General features: G+C 41.9%; 1 protein-coding gene across 2 annotated transcripts in view; it reads left to right on the top strand.

The window, feature by feature from the left end:
* The window catches only part of CACHD1 (cache domain containing 1), a 201549-nt gene that overhangs the window by 87836 nt on the left and 100643 nt on the right, over positions 1–13070 (top strand). The window contains exon 3 of one of the 2 annotated variants that reach the window (XM_032427289.1): positions 12694–12941. The exons of the other annotated variant lie outside the window; for it this stretch is intronic. The gene's annotated coding sequence lies outside the window, so the exon portion shown is untranslated. The remainder of the gene's footprint in view (positions 1–12693; positions 12942–13070) is intronic. 2 annotated transcript variants of the gene reach the window in all.

Below are 13070 nucleotides of genomic sequence, written 5' to 3'. Positions count from 1 at the left end.
GTCCTGGGATCAAGCCCCACATCAGGCTTCCTGCTCAGCGGGAAGCCTGCTTCTCCCTCTCCCACTCCCCCTGCTTGTGTTCCCTCTTTCACTGTGTCTCTCTCTGTCAAATAAATAAATAAAATCTTTAAAAAAAAAAAAAAGAAGAAGAAGCCCTCTTCCTGGCCTACTTATTCCTTGTCCCATAAAGATGGGATGGTGGTCTCTCATTTTGGAAAAATAGTATAAGTGAGAATGTGATAGTTGTAATATTTATGTGGCTCTTTATTTTTTAGTATATCCATGTATATTTTCTCATTTTATCCTCTTAATGACATCGTAAAAAGTGCAGGTATCCTTATCCCATTTTCCATATGAGAAAACTGTATCAGGGAGGTCATTATAAGTGGTAAAGTGGCAAAGACAGAATTTTCCTAGTTTTGTGTTTTCTTCATATTGTATTGGTTATGATAATAATTGGCATCATTTATTGAATATAAAGTACTGTCATTAAGTCTTATATAGCCACATGATTTCCCCCCCCTTACATCCTTCAGACTTGCCTCAGTGTTCCTTCTCAGTGAGGCCCTCCTGGGCCACTCATTTATAAATTTTATTAATTGCACCCCTCTTTACTTCTTACCCCCATCTCTGTTTTATTTATAGCCTTATAATTTATCACCTAGGATGTATATATGCATTTATTTTTGTTTGTTGAATATATTTCCTTTTGGTGGTTGTTGCTGAATATATTTCCTAGTAGAACCTGAGCTGTAAATGTCCACAATAGCCAAACTATGGAAAGAGCCTAGATGTCCATCAACAGATGAATGGATAAAGAAGATGTGGTATATATATGCAATGGAATATTATGCAGCCATCAAAAAATGAAGTCTTGCCATTTGCAACGACATGGATGGAACTAGAGGGTATTATGCTAAGTGAAATAAGTCGATCAGAGAAAGACAGTTATCATATGATCTCACTGATGCGAGAAATTTAAGAAACAAGACAGAGTATCATAGGGGAAGGGAGGGAAAAATGGAACAAGACAAAACCAGAGAGGGAGACAAACCATAAGAGACTCTTAATCTCAGGAAACAAACTGAGGGTTGCTGGAGTGGAGGGGGGTGGGAGGGTTGGGGTGGCTGGGTGATGGACATTGGGGAGGGTACATGCTATGGTGAGCGCTGTGAATTGTGTAAGACTGATGACTCACAGACCTGTACCTCTGAAACAAATAATACATTATATGTTAATTAAAAAAATAAAATATTAATTATTAAAAAAAATACCTGAGCTGTATGAGGGCAGAGCTAATTCATTCCTTGATGTGCCCTCAGTACCATGAAGAAGTATCTACATGTACTATATGGTAGGTACTCAGTAAATATTTGCTATATGAATTCATAATCCTCAAAACCAGCTCTATAAGGTTTACTGACAAGGAAAATTATGCACAGGTAAATATCTTGTCCAGGGTCACCTAAGAGGTTAGAGAACTTGATTATGAGTTCAAGTGAATTTAAATGCAATGCCTCCATGAGCTATTTTCAAACTTGTTTCCTAAGATATGAGGGAAGTACAGCAGAGGCTGTTGTAGAATGTAAGGACGAAGTTCTAGCATTTTTCTCTCCCTTTCTTCCTCTACCTTACTTGTTTGATATATTAGAGTTTAGCATGAAGTTTTATTTTTATTTATTTATTTATTTATTTATTTATTTTTTTTATTTTTTATTTTTTTAAAGATTTTATTTATTTATTTGAGAGAATGAGAGACAGAGAGCATGAGAGGGAGGAGGGTCAGAGGGAGAAGCAGACTCCCTGCCGAGCAGGGAGCCTGATGCGGGGCTCGATCCTGGGACTCCAGGCTCATGACCTGAGCCGAAGGCAGTCGCTTAACCAACTGAGCCACCCAGGCGCCCTGAAGTTTTATTTTTTAAAGTGGTTTGTCACTTTACAAAAGATCTACAGATGATTATACTACATCATTCTGCTTTTCAAAAATAATCATGCAAGGTTGAGTTTGAATTTGTTTTAAAAGAAATGTGAAAACATTGTGATTAGGAGACACTCCTTAAACTTTGGGAGAGGTAAGAAAATATTAAATGTTCTTATAGCGGAGAGAAAACTTGCGGTATTTGTAGGTCCTCTAAAAATAAACTCCTAAGTGCAGGGACCATGTCAGAATAATGCTGTAGTGCTTTATAGATACTGGGAATGAATGCATAAACTAGAGTTTGATTTCTTGGAGGGGAGATTCTGAGCATACCTCTGGTAAGTGGTCGGCAGTTGATGAATTCAGCAAACATTTGTTGAGGACTTAATATATACTTGGTATTGTAGGAAGAGAAACAAAGAGCTTATCCCAAGGACATAGTTAAGTCACAGGAGACATGTGTGCGTGTATTTGGTAGGTCTTGCTAATCTCTTTAGGTGATGCCCTAAAGGACAGAAATGCCCTCTTTGGGAACGACTGACTGACTGTATTTGTGAGACCGAATGGTGATCTGAGTAGATTATCGATCCCATCTGGTGTGGTGGTACTTTCCGTTCAGATTATGTATTTTTTCTAGAAGTCTACTAAATGGGGGATGGGTGCAAGAACTGGTAGGTACCTAGATGGTGTTGCACTTGGGGAAAGATTATTTACTTGATTTGACAGTTTGTGTTCTTTTAACAAATGCTGCTTGATGTGAATTATCTCATTGAATTTTTACCACAAACCTGTGATACAAGTACAATTCCTCTTCCCGTTTTAGATTTTAGGAAATTGAGACTCAGCTATGAAATAATTCCCCCAAATCATTCTTGAATTAGGTGATAGGACCAAGATTTTATTCAGTGTGGTCTGATGTTGCTTTTTATACTTCTGCTGCCGGTTTTCTATAGGTCTTCAATTCTTTAAAAGGAAGGTCGTTTATTCTTTCCTGAGAGTATTAGACATCAACCAAAGGAAGAAAGGAATATGTCTAAACGTTTTAAGTACTGTGATAAATACTTAGCTGCTAAACAAGGAAAAGATTGAGTTTAAATGCTCAGTTGACACGGGTGAAACGCTGAACGGGGGTGCCTTCTGGACTGTTAGTGACAAGCCTTTTAGCTCTAATAAATCACAAGGATGTAACTTGAGCCTTATGAGGAAGAGCATTATATTACTAATGGATCATCCTGCAGGAACAGAAACAAGATATAAAAGTAAATGAAGTCTTTGACTCTTTTTTTCTTTTTCACCATTCATCATTATTCCGTTATGAACATAACCCTAAACAGTTGGTTATAATGTATGCCATCATGGAATTTCTATTGGGCTTTTGGCTTTGTTTTGTTTTGTTGTTGGTGTTTTTTTGTAAATGAGTACCCCCTAAATAAGAACTTTTAGCTAATGGAGTAAGTGAAAAACAGCAGCTGTTGGGTTAGTACTCAGGATTAAAGTCTAACAGAGTGAGCTTTCTTTCTGTTACACACAAGTAGAACTTGGTTAACTCTTTGGCATTCCTAGTGTGGAACTGTGGTTGGTAAAGATTTTGTTAGTATAGTTTCCCTGGAGAATGTAGCAAACCCTTTTTTTTGCTACCTCTCAGAACTCCTGGGTTCTCTCCCAGTATGAAGCTCTGACAATAATCTGAAATACTGAATACTGTCATTATTACTGAGTCATAATCAGGAACTGCTCAGCCAGCTTCTTGGGAGGGGGGAAAGCAAGATGGCTACCTGTCTCACTATTTAATAAATAGCAATTTGGAATTTGAACTATTTATCTTGTTTATATTTTAAGGAAAAAATACATGCAGCATATGTTCCATATGCTTGTTTATATTTGGAAGTTAAAATATGGTTATACGCATGCATGCATGAAAGGTTTAATTCCTATACCAAATACAGGCTGGCTGACTTCAGGCATATGTATATTGTATTTTAGCCAATGTATGTGCCTCGTGTTGGGATAAGTGGAGATAATCCTGCTCACACACACACCCCTCTCCTGAATACTCACACATTTTATATAATGTACTTAGTTCGAACACATAAAGATGCAGTATCTATTGTTTACAGATATGAATTCTGTGCACATATTTACAGTATTTATAACCCAGTGTTCATGTTTACATTTGTGTATGTACTCCCATCCCAGTGATAGAAAATGGAAATCTTTACCTCCCACCGCCACCACGCACTAATATTTAACGCTTATAAATTCTAGTTATAGGCTTTTTTGTCGTTATTTTGGCAAAAACCCAGAATAGTCCTTTTCCCCGGTCCCTTAATTCCCACACTTTGTGTTCCCACTGTTGGAGATGGAGCAAATGAAGGGGGGGCGGGTACTGTTTCTCCCTCAACAAAGGCAGGGAGAAGGAAGTGTTGCAGGCGGACAGTACTGGAGAGTAGCTGGAGAGCAGTTCGGAGCCAGGAGCGGGAGGGTGAGGCCTTTGGGGCAGGGCGGGAGAAGAAATGTAAGCTCCCCCGCCGTGACGTGTGCCTCTGCTGCTCCAGCTTTTCACATAACCCTGCAGTCCATATGTGTGCAGATGCCTGCTTTCAGTAAAGCAGAACCTCGGAAAGTATGATCCTGGGCTTCCTACTCAAACTGCATTTAACTAGAAGGGAATGGACTGAGTGTAAGTCTTCATTCCATAAGCCAGGAAGACTTCATCATGAGAAATGAACATTCCACTAAAAATGGAAACAATTAAGCCCATTATACACACGTTTCCAGTATCTCTAGGTTGGATAGTGCTCAGAAATGCTGGGGAGGAGGTAGCAGCCAAGATTTCTCCAAATCCACCCAAAACTGCTCCTCCCACAGAAAGATATCCTCCGATCGTCTACCCTGGCAGAATGCATACACGGAAACTCAGAGTGGATTTGAAAAGCTGATGAGACTCTTAAGATCAGGGACCAGCTCATCCCTAGTACATTCTGGGGTGCAATAGGAAATACTTGCAGTAATGATGTGAAGGAATTAATTGGCTGCTAATATCAAGGGCTTCTGAATTAGCCAAACCCTTTGAAAATCTGGACCCATGAAGTAACACATTGATAAAAATGGAATCTTACCAGGAGCTACAGCTTTAATATTAGAAGACTAGGCAGGTCAGGATCATGCTAAAATAGCTGTTCATGGGTGTTTTCACTGGTTGTTACTTAAGCTGTCTTTAGTCCTTTTATGTGCTGCAAAGTGCATGCTGGTTCTTCTGCAAACCCATCGAGAAGTGTCGCGGTCACATCCTCTGACCCCCATGTCAGTCACCCACCCCTCCGGAGGAAGGTGTTAGCAGTGAATCCTATGCAAACAAACAGCCTATGGGGAGCAGGCATGCACCAGGTCTTCTGTTCGCAATCCTTCCTGTCATCAGATAGGGGATGAGAAGACCTTCCCAAATCCAACTGTGAGTTAGAGAATGATATCAGATGCAGCTTGGCAAGGGAACAGACAGAATAGTTCAGAGAAGGATATAATAAAATTGTTGTGGTTGAGGCAAATATCCTCATTCCTCTGGTTTGGAACCCACATGGGAAACATTACTTTTTTGTTGTTTCTAGCAAGTCTTAATAGCATTTCCCCCTAGCATCCAGGATTTGCACCTCATCTAAGTGGTCTGTGTCGGTGTTGTGGCTGTTTCCTAATTAAAACAACAACAACAACAACCTAGTACCTCCGTATCAGTACTTAGAGCTCTATACCTACATTGTAAAGGCCCCTGGATCTCAGAAGCTGCTTTGCCACTACTGCAATATCTTGAAACTAAAGCTACTAAGTACCTTTTCTCTATCTATCGAGATAAGTATATTATAAGCTGGCTTCACTGTTGGAAGGTAGGACCAGGAGAGAGTGCTCTCCGTCCTGAGGTTGTCACACATACTCAAGACTCGGATGATTATGGATATTCAAGACCAGTCTTCAACAGCTGAAGAAATTGCATGTTTATAAGATGCTTTCTCTTGGGGCACCTGGGTGACTCAATCGGTTAAGCATCTGCCTTCGGCTCAAGTCATGATCTCCAGGTCCTGGAATCAAGCCCCTGTGTTGGGCTCCTTGCTCAGTGGGGAGTCTGCCTCCCTCCCTCTCTCTCTTTCAAATAACTAAATCTTTAAAAAAAAAAAAAAAAGATGTTTTCTCTTGTAGTGTTTTTTACCCATCGTTTTTAAAGGGAATCTATATTGTGGGAGTTTTTTACCCCAAATATGAAATACACTGTGCATTGGGCTCTGTCTTGCACTGACTTATCATCTTAAAATGGAGGACTAGGAGAATCTCCTACTTACTGTACTGAGCTCTACTGTCATTAGAACTGTGTATTAATGAAGTCCTAAAATGTTATATTCTGTTGTAAAGATAAGTTATTATTCAAAAGGAGGAAATGGAAACATCCTTTTTTTTCCATGCTATCTCAAGATTGTCTTCCCAAGAAATGGATTTACTAAGTTCTTGCCAGGTCAAGGGTAAGGAAGTGTTTAGTAGTAGAAGATTTTTGTTTCCCTGCCAGTGTCCTCTTTCCACTTCATTGCTGAGCTAATTGACACTTGCTGGCAGGTGTTTGATCGATCTGCTCTCAAAGGGCCGGTGAAGAAGCCCTAAAACACTGGTCAGATGGCCTTAACTGGAGGTTAGCTCAGGTTTTGACTTTCATTTATACAGGAGACTTCCTGAGTCCTAGCAGCGTGCCAGGCTCTGGCCCAGGTTGCAGGGTTGGTTGGAGAGGAAATACTGTTTGCATTGGGTGTGGGGAAAATTGCAGGGTCTCAGAGCCCTCCCAGCTGATCCCCAGTTTCTCTAGTGGCCGTGGCCTCCCGTTACTTGGAATGCTTCTAAAGTTACACCTGGTGTTGATAAGTTATGCGCAGATATTTGTACTCTAAATATGGGCTTTACAAACTAAGACTAAGGGGCCTGAGTTTTCTCTCCTGTTCCATGATTGTGTCCTTCATAGGTCACCAGAAAATTCCTAAATTCACAAACCCAAGCTATTTCTCCCCCTTTCCTCCCTGATTAATTTCTTAGGCAAACTTATCTCCAAAGTTGTGAATTAAATGGTAGAGGTTAGTCCCTATGCTGTGGCTCCTGGTTCTCCCCCAAACCCCCATTTCTCAGCCTCTCAGTTCTTTCTAAGGTCAAGACTAGGCTGAACTTCTTATTCCTCCTGAAGGAACAGACTGTAAACTTTGAAGGCCTGAGGACTTGCTTATTTTGGTTTAAAGGAACCTCAGCTCAGGGGCTCCTATTACAGAATGAAGTGAGAAGTGGGTTGAAGCCTGCCCTTCCCATTGTTTCTTTTGTTATGATCTGGTTGTTAAGGGGAGAGTGGGGTGAAAAACAGGGCAAGAGCCTATTGAGCCCTTGAGTTGATAACCTTGGCTTTCAGGAGGCTTGGGTGTGTGTTTCCATGACTCTCCTGAAATACCTAACACAAACTGCTGCCCAAAGCAAACCCCATTGTAACCTTAAAAGCAAACCTGCATTTTGCTTAGAGAGAAGCTGCCGCTCTCACCGGTTTCCCAGAGCTCAGCCTCCTCTGGTTCTCTGGCATGTCAGCACTTGCCTTCTGTTTTTTCCATTGCACTCCTCCCCAGCTCGGCCACAGGGGCCCCACCTCTCACAGGATCAGGGTATGTGACCCTGGAGCCCAGACAGCCTTGCACATCAATCTTCCCGGTCCACCTGCAGTTCGTCTGTCAGCAGCTGCCCTGCTTCTCCACTGGATGTGCTATTCCCACACATCCGTCAGACAACCCTGAAGCCTCTGGGCCATTGGAAAGTCAGACTGGCCCTATTCCATCTACACGTCTTCATCTGTCTTGTGTTGTATCCTTGCTGGCCACCATGCCCAGGCTCTGCTCTGAGTGATTTCACGAAGCCCAGACTCTAGTGGTCGATGAGCAGCCACCTCCCAACCATGGCCATGGGTCATCAGGATACCTTCTCTGAACTGGTGTTCTGTTTCTGGGCACAACTTATTTCAGAGCAGCTGATACTACCCTGGAGGCAGGTCAAGATAGGGAACTAGACAGGCCCAGAGTTTGATTGGCTTGAACCAGATGAGAGCAGTAGTCTCATAGGTTATCTGCCCTTTCCTAGAACTGGAAGCAGATTTTTCCAATATCGCAAATAATGGTGTATGAGGGCAAATGAATACAGTGATGACCGCTTTTAAGTCCTTTCTAGATGCTGGGCACTACATTAAGTAAAAATGCATAGTACGGTGTTCAAGAACATGGGTTTGATCTAATTATTTATTAGCTGTGTGACCTTGGGCAAATCTATCAGAACCATCTATTAAAAATAGCATATAGCAATTACTGAGAGCTGTTGGGAGAGTTAAAAGGCCTGACGTATAGTTGCTCTTTCAAAGTGCCCAGCATATGGCTGGCAATCAATAAATGCTGAATTGTTATGCTACTGATTTGCCGGGGAAAACGGGATCCTTAAATAGGGAAAAATGAACAATATGAAACAGGATATGAGGGGTCCAAATGGCAGGATCAAGGCAATTTTGGAAAAGAAGGATCTGAGGAGGATTCAAAGAGGCAAAAATTGGGCTGGGACTGAAAGAATGAGTAGAACATAGTTGGATCTGGGAGAGTCGATTTTTTTTCCCCCTGCAATTTTGGAGTTTGTAGCACACAGAGAAAATGGGATTAGAAGAAACAGTCTCCACTTCGTACGCTCACTTAGTGTGAGTGTGGGCACACCTTCTGAGCCTAGATTTCCTGACTGTTGGAACAGGACAGGGAAGACCCGCTCTGCTTAGCTCCTAGGGTTGTTGGAAGGCACACGTTAAGACGAGTCCTGTGGAAATGCTTTGAAATGGCAAAAGACAGGAGTAAAGTCCTCATTAGATCCTGGAGTTTAGAAAGAGAAGATCCTAGACGAATTCTGAGTTATCTCAGATTGTAACTACATAACCTACAGGACATGGTGCTTTCAAAGAGTCACTGACAGCCCTCGCAGGTCCTAGCCCAGTGTTAACACCTCCGGCCTGACTCCTCTCCAGTCGCTGAGAATCTGTTCAAGATTCTCCATCAAAGTGCCTGTGTCAATATGTAAAGTTCCCCAAACAATAACAAATACAATAACAGCAGTAGTAAAACAACAATCAGTCCCATTTATTTGGCACTTACAGTATTACTCTGCTTCATACTTCACAAACCTCCTCCCTTTTAGTTCTCAAACAACATCATGAAACACCTGTTATTCCCAGTGTAGGGGTAATTAAGTTGAGGCTTAGAGAAATAATTTGCCTAGTTCCCTTTAGGTAGTAAATGACAGAGCTGGATTTAACTCAAATTTATTTGACTCCAAAGCTTAAACCCTTTGTGCCATTTTGCTCTTAATCTGGGGGGGGGGGGGGGGGGGGGGGTTTAAAAAAAAAAAAAAAAAACTCCCTCCCTCCCCTGCCGACCCTGTGCCAGGTTTCCTATGGAGGATTAAGCATGAGGATGAGTTAAATGAATAAAAAGGTCAGTGTTCCGGTAGCCTCTCTCCCTTTACTTAGAGCTTGGTTAGTGGAAAATTTAGACCCCACATTACTTTCCTGTCACCATCGTATGCATTTCCTGGTGTGGAGACTGTGCTAGAGCAGTAAGAATAATTCCTTGTACTTATCTTGGGTTCTATATGTTTGCTGTTTGAACATCACAATAAGCCCTTGAAAAGGGGGTAAGTCTTCCCATTTTACTCATGAGGAGACTGAGACTAAGGAAAGTCAACTTGCCCAAATTCCTACCCGATAATTGAGAGAGCTCTTTAGAATATTACAACCGTTAATTACTAAAAGTAATTACTAATAGATAGCGAGGGTACAGCTTTTATATATTGGTGTGCAACATGAAACAATGAGAATGTGTTCTACTTGAACTTTGGAATGCCATAGCGTGACATTCAGAGATGTTAAATGTTTTTGCTTGCATATTCTTAAAATTATTTGTGTCACATTTAAATAACCCAGTCCTGAAACTGCTGGGGGAAAATAATTCTTGAGTAATAAGGCCGGGATGGGAGGAAAAGGGGATCAGCTATTAAATTCTTATCACGGCACCAAGGTTTTTGAATGTCAAATGTTAAACTCTTCTACATTCAATAGGAATTTTGCTACGAATCTTCAGTCCCCTAGGGTACCTTTCCTGTCTGTGCCTGTCAGCTTCATTGTTATGCATTTTAAATAAAGCTTTCCCTAACATTCAAAACTCCTTCCGGAGTTTTAGGAAAGAAACATAAATAAAGTGTGCTGTGCCTTTGCATTTTTGTTTTCTTTTACCTTTTTCTAACTGTGTGCCTACCCCACCCCCAATCTTTAGAAGTATAAAGCTAAGGTAAAAAGAGCTTTAAAAAAGGGGGCTCTGGGGAAGTATGCAAATGACAGAAATGTCTATGGGAAAATTAAGGGAAGTGAAATTCAGCAAGAAAGAAATTCATTGATGTTGTGATGAAACGTTGTCACTGGAGGATGATGACAAATTAGAATCCGTTCCCATGGGGACCAGCGTGCTACCTACTGATCATTTGACCCATGGCTGGATGTTGGCTAGCCAAAGAATTGACCCAAAAGATGACAAGATGGTTTTAGTCCCGTCGTCTCATCAGCATTCAGGAACCCCTTAGGGGATGAAGGGGAGAGGATAAAGAAGGATAAAAGATGAAAGCTGAGCTGTGGAAAGAAAAATGTTTTTAATTACACTGAGGAGGATTGTGGGTCCACCTGTAGCTTTTGTTAAGAACGTCCTTTGTTTTCTCCTGTCTGCAGGGATCATGGCAGGATACAGACCCAGAATCGGTCTGGAAGATTCTGTGTTGGTAGCCGGTCCTCTTCAGTTTAACGGATACATTCAGGATTTAATCTCTCTGTGGGCTATCTTTACTCTAATAGATTCTGTTATGCCCGCCGAGCAACCTGGATTTGGTTGGCATGCTGAAGGAGATTGCTTTTAGAGAGAGAAAAATACCCTGCAGTGAAGCAGGAGTTGAGCTTTCCATAGTGAGTCACTCTCCCATTCCTTGTCAGAAGGGCACAGGGAGGTCATCTCAGGCAGTGGGGTCAAGGGAGGCCAGAGCCCCACATGGGAGTCAGGGGACCCTTAAGCTCCATATGCCTCAGTTTCTTCACTTGTAAAATGGGAATTACAATTGCATCTTACTACCCTATGATGGCAGATGAATTACTTGAATGAAAATCCCGAGGAAAATACTGAATTATGAAAGTCACTTCTTAAAGGAAAGCAGTACATCCACGTTCTCTTTCCAGGTTATGAACAAAGTTAAACACCCTGGAGTAATTGGAACAATTTAAGTTCATTTGATGTAACTTACACCACAGTAGTCCAGTAATAACAGGTATTGGTTCTGGAGAATACATTGTTTCAACTTTGCCCCTCTCCCTTTTTTATCATTGGTAGAATTCAATTCTAAACCTCCTCAAAGTCTTGATTTTCATAGGAATTATGTGCAATTCTAAATGTAAGTATCTTCAGAACTCTAATTTTTTATTGTAAAGTAATGGGATGGTGTGTGGCTTATGGTACTCTCTCAAGAATTTCACAGCATTTGTTAAAATGGGTTTGAAAAGAAATGGAAGGAGGGGATTATTGGTCTGTGTGTATTACTGAGAGAAACAGTGTTGCATAGAGCTTGAAGCTTAGGCTCTGGAGTTAGAATACTACTGGGTTTGGGTGCCAGCTCTACCAGTTACTAGCTTTGTAACTTTGAGCAATTTATTGAACCTTTAGTGTCTGCTTCTGGGAGGGAAAAATGGAGATGTGTACCTTACAGGGTTCTTTGAAAGCTTAAATTGATATATGCTTGTGAAGTGCTTAGAACAGTGCCCTGTACATAGGGCTCAACAAAGTTTGGCTCTTATTTTTTTTTAAGATTTTTTAAATTTACTGTTTGGGAGAGAGCAAGCACAAGCAGGGGAAGTGGCAGGCCGAGGGAGAAGCAGGCTCCCCGCAGAGCAGGGAGCCTGATGCGGGGCTCGATCCCAGGACCCTGGGATCACGACCTGAGCCGACGGCAGATGCTTAACTGATGGAGCCACTCAGGTGTCCCGGCTATTATTTTTTTAAAATAAGGCAAGATGGGGTATCACTAAGTGAAAGACAGGAGTTTCCGGCTGAGAGTTGTAAATCCAAAGTGGAAGGAGCTGGTGTTTGAGACCTTCTGTTAATTGTCATGTGTGTCTGGGTTCTGCATGTAGGTCACTGCTTCCACTGATGAAAAACGTAGCTCGTGGCCCATCCTAACTAGGAGGCTGAAGGCAGACGTTGCCAACTTGCTCCTGCCCCCACTACTTCTGGCAGCACCTCTCCCCCCCACCCCCCACCAGGGAACTCCTTGGTTCCAAGGCCAGCCCAGGAATAGGGGTTTTGTGCCCTGGCTTTGTGCCTTGGCTGATTATATTAGTGGGAGTTTCATTCCTCAGATTGTGTGATTTATCATATTTTTAAATGTGTATAGTATGTGGTAAGTACCACTGTACAGTAGCTATTATAATTTTGTGAAGAACCCTGCAATTTCTTTGCAACAGGTTTCTGATCCACAGGCTCCAGTCTTGATAATTCTGATGCTGTGTAGATGGTAATACCTGGATCTGAGCAGCTTTGGATAGCTTAGCTTCAACATGTTTATCTAGGGACAGAATTCAACCTATCGAGTTACTTGTCGCTGCATGAGAAAACACCCCAAACTCGGTGGCATAAACAACAATTTCTTCATGCTTGCAGATGCTGTGGGTCAGAAGCTTAGGTCAGGCACAGCAAGGATGGCTTATCTCCATTCTATGATGTCTGGGGCTTCATCGGGGAGACTATCTGGAGACTTCTTGACTCCTATTCAGAACCGGGGCTGAGATGATTTGAAGGCTTGAGCAGCTGGAGTTGCCAACCAAGCACCTAACTGTGGCTTTTCCATGTGTCTTGGACTTCGTTCAGCGTGGTAGCTGAGAGCATTCCGAGAGAGAGCTGCAGAAGTGGTATGGCCCTTTATGACCTAGCCTCAGAACTTACATAGTGTCAATTTCTCTGTACTTGACTGGTAGAAGCCATCATAACCCTAACCAGATTCAAGGAGTGGGTGTGGAGAGGGAACATACACCCCACTT

Source organism: Phoca vitulina, unplaced genomic scaffold, assembly GCF_004348235.1.
Source record: "Phoca vitulina isolate PV1807 unplaced genomic scaffold, GSC_HSeal_1.0 scaffold2, whole genome shotgun sequence".
NCBI classification, from domain to species: Eukaryota; Metazoa; Chordata; class Mammalia; order Carnivora; family Phocidae; genus Phoca; species Phoca vitulina.
Note: the sequence above shows the minus strand (reverse complement) of the source record. Positions and strands in the feature narration are given on the sequence as shown.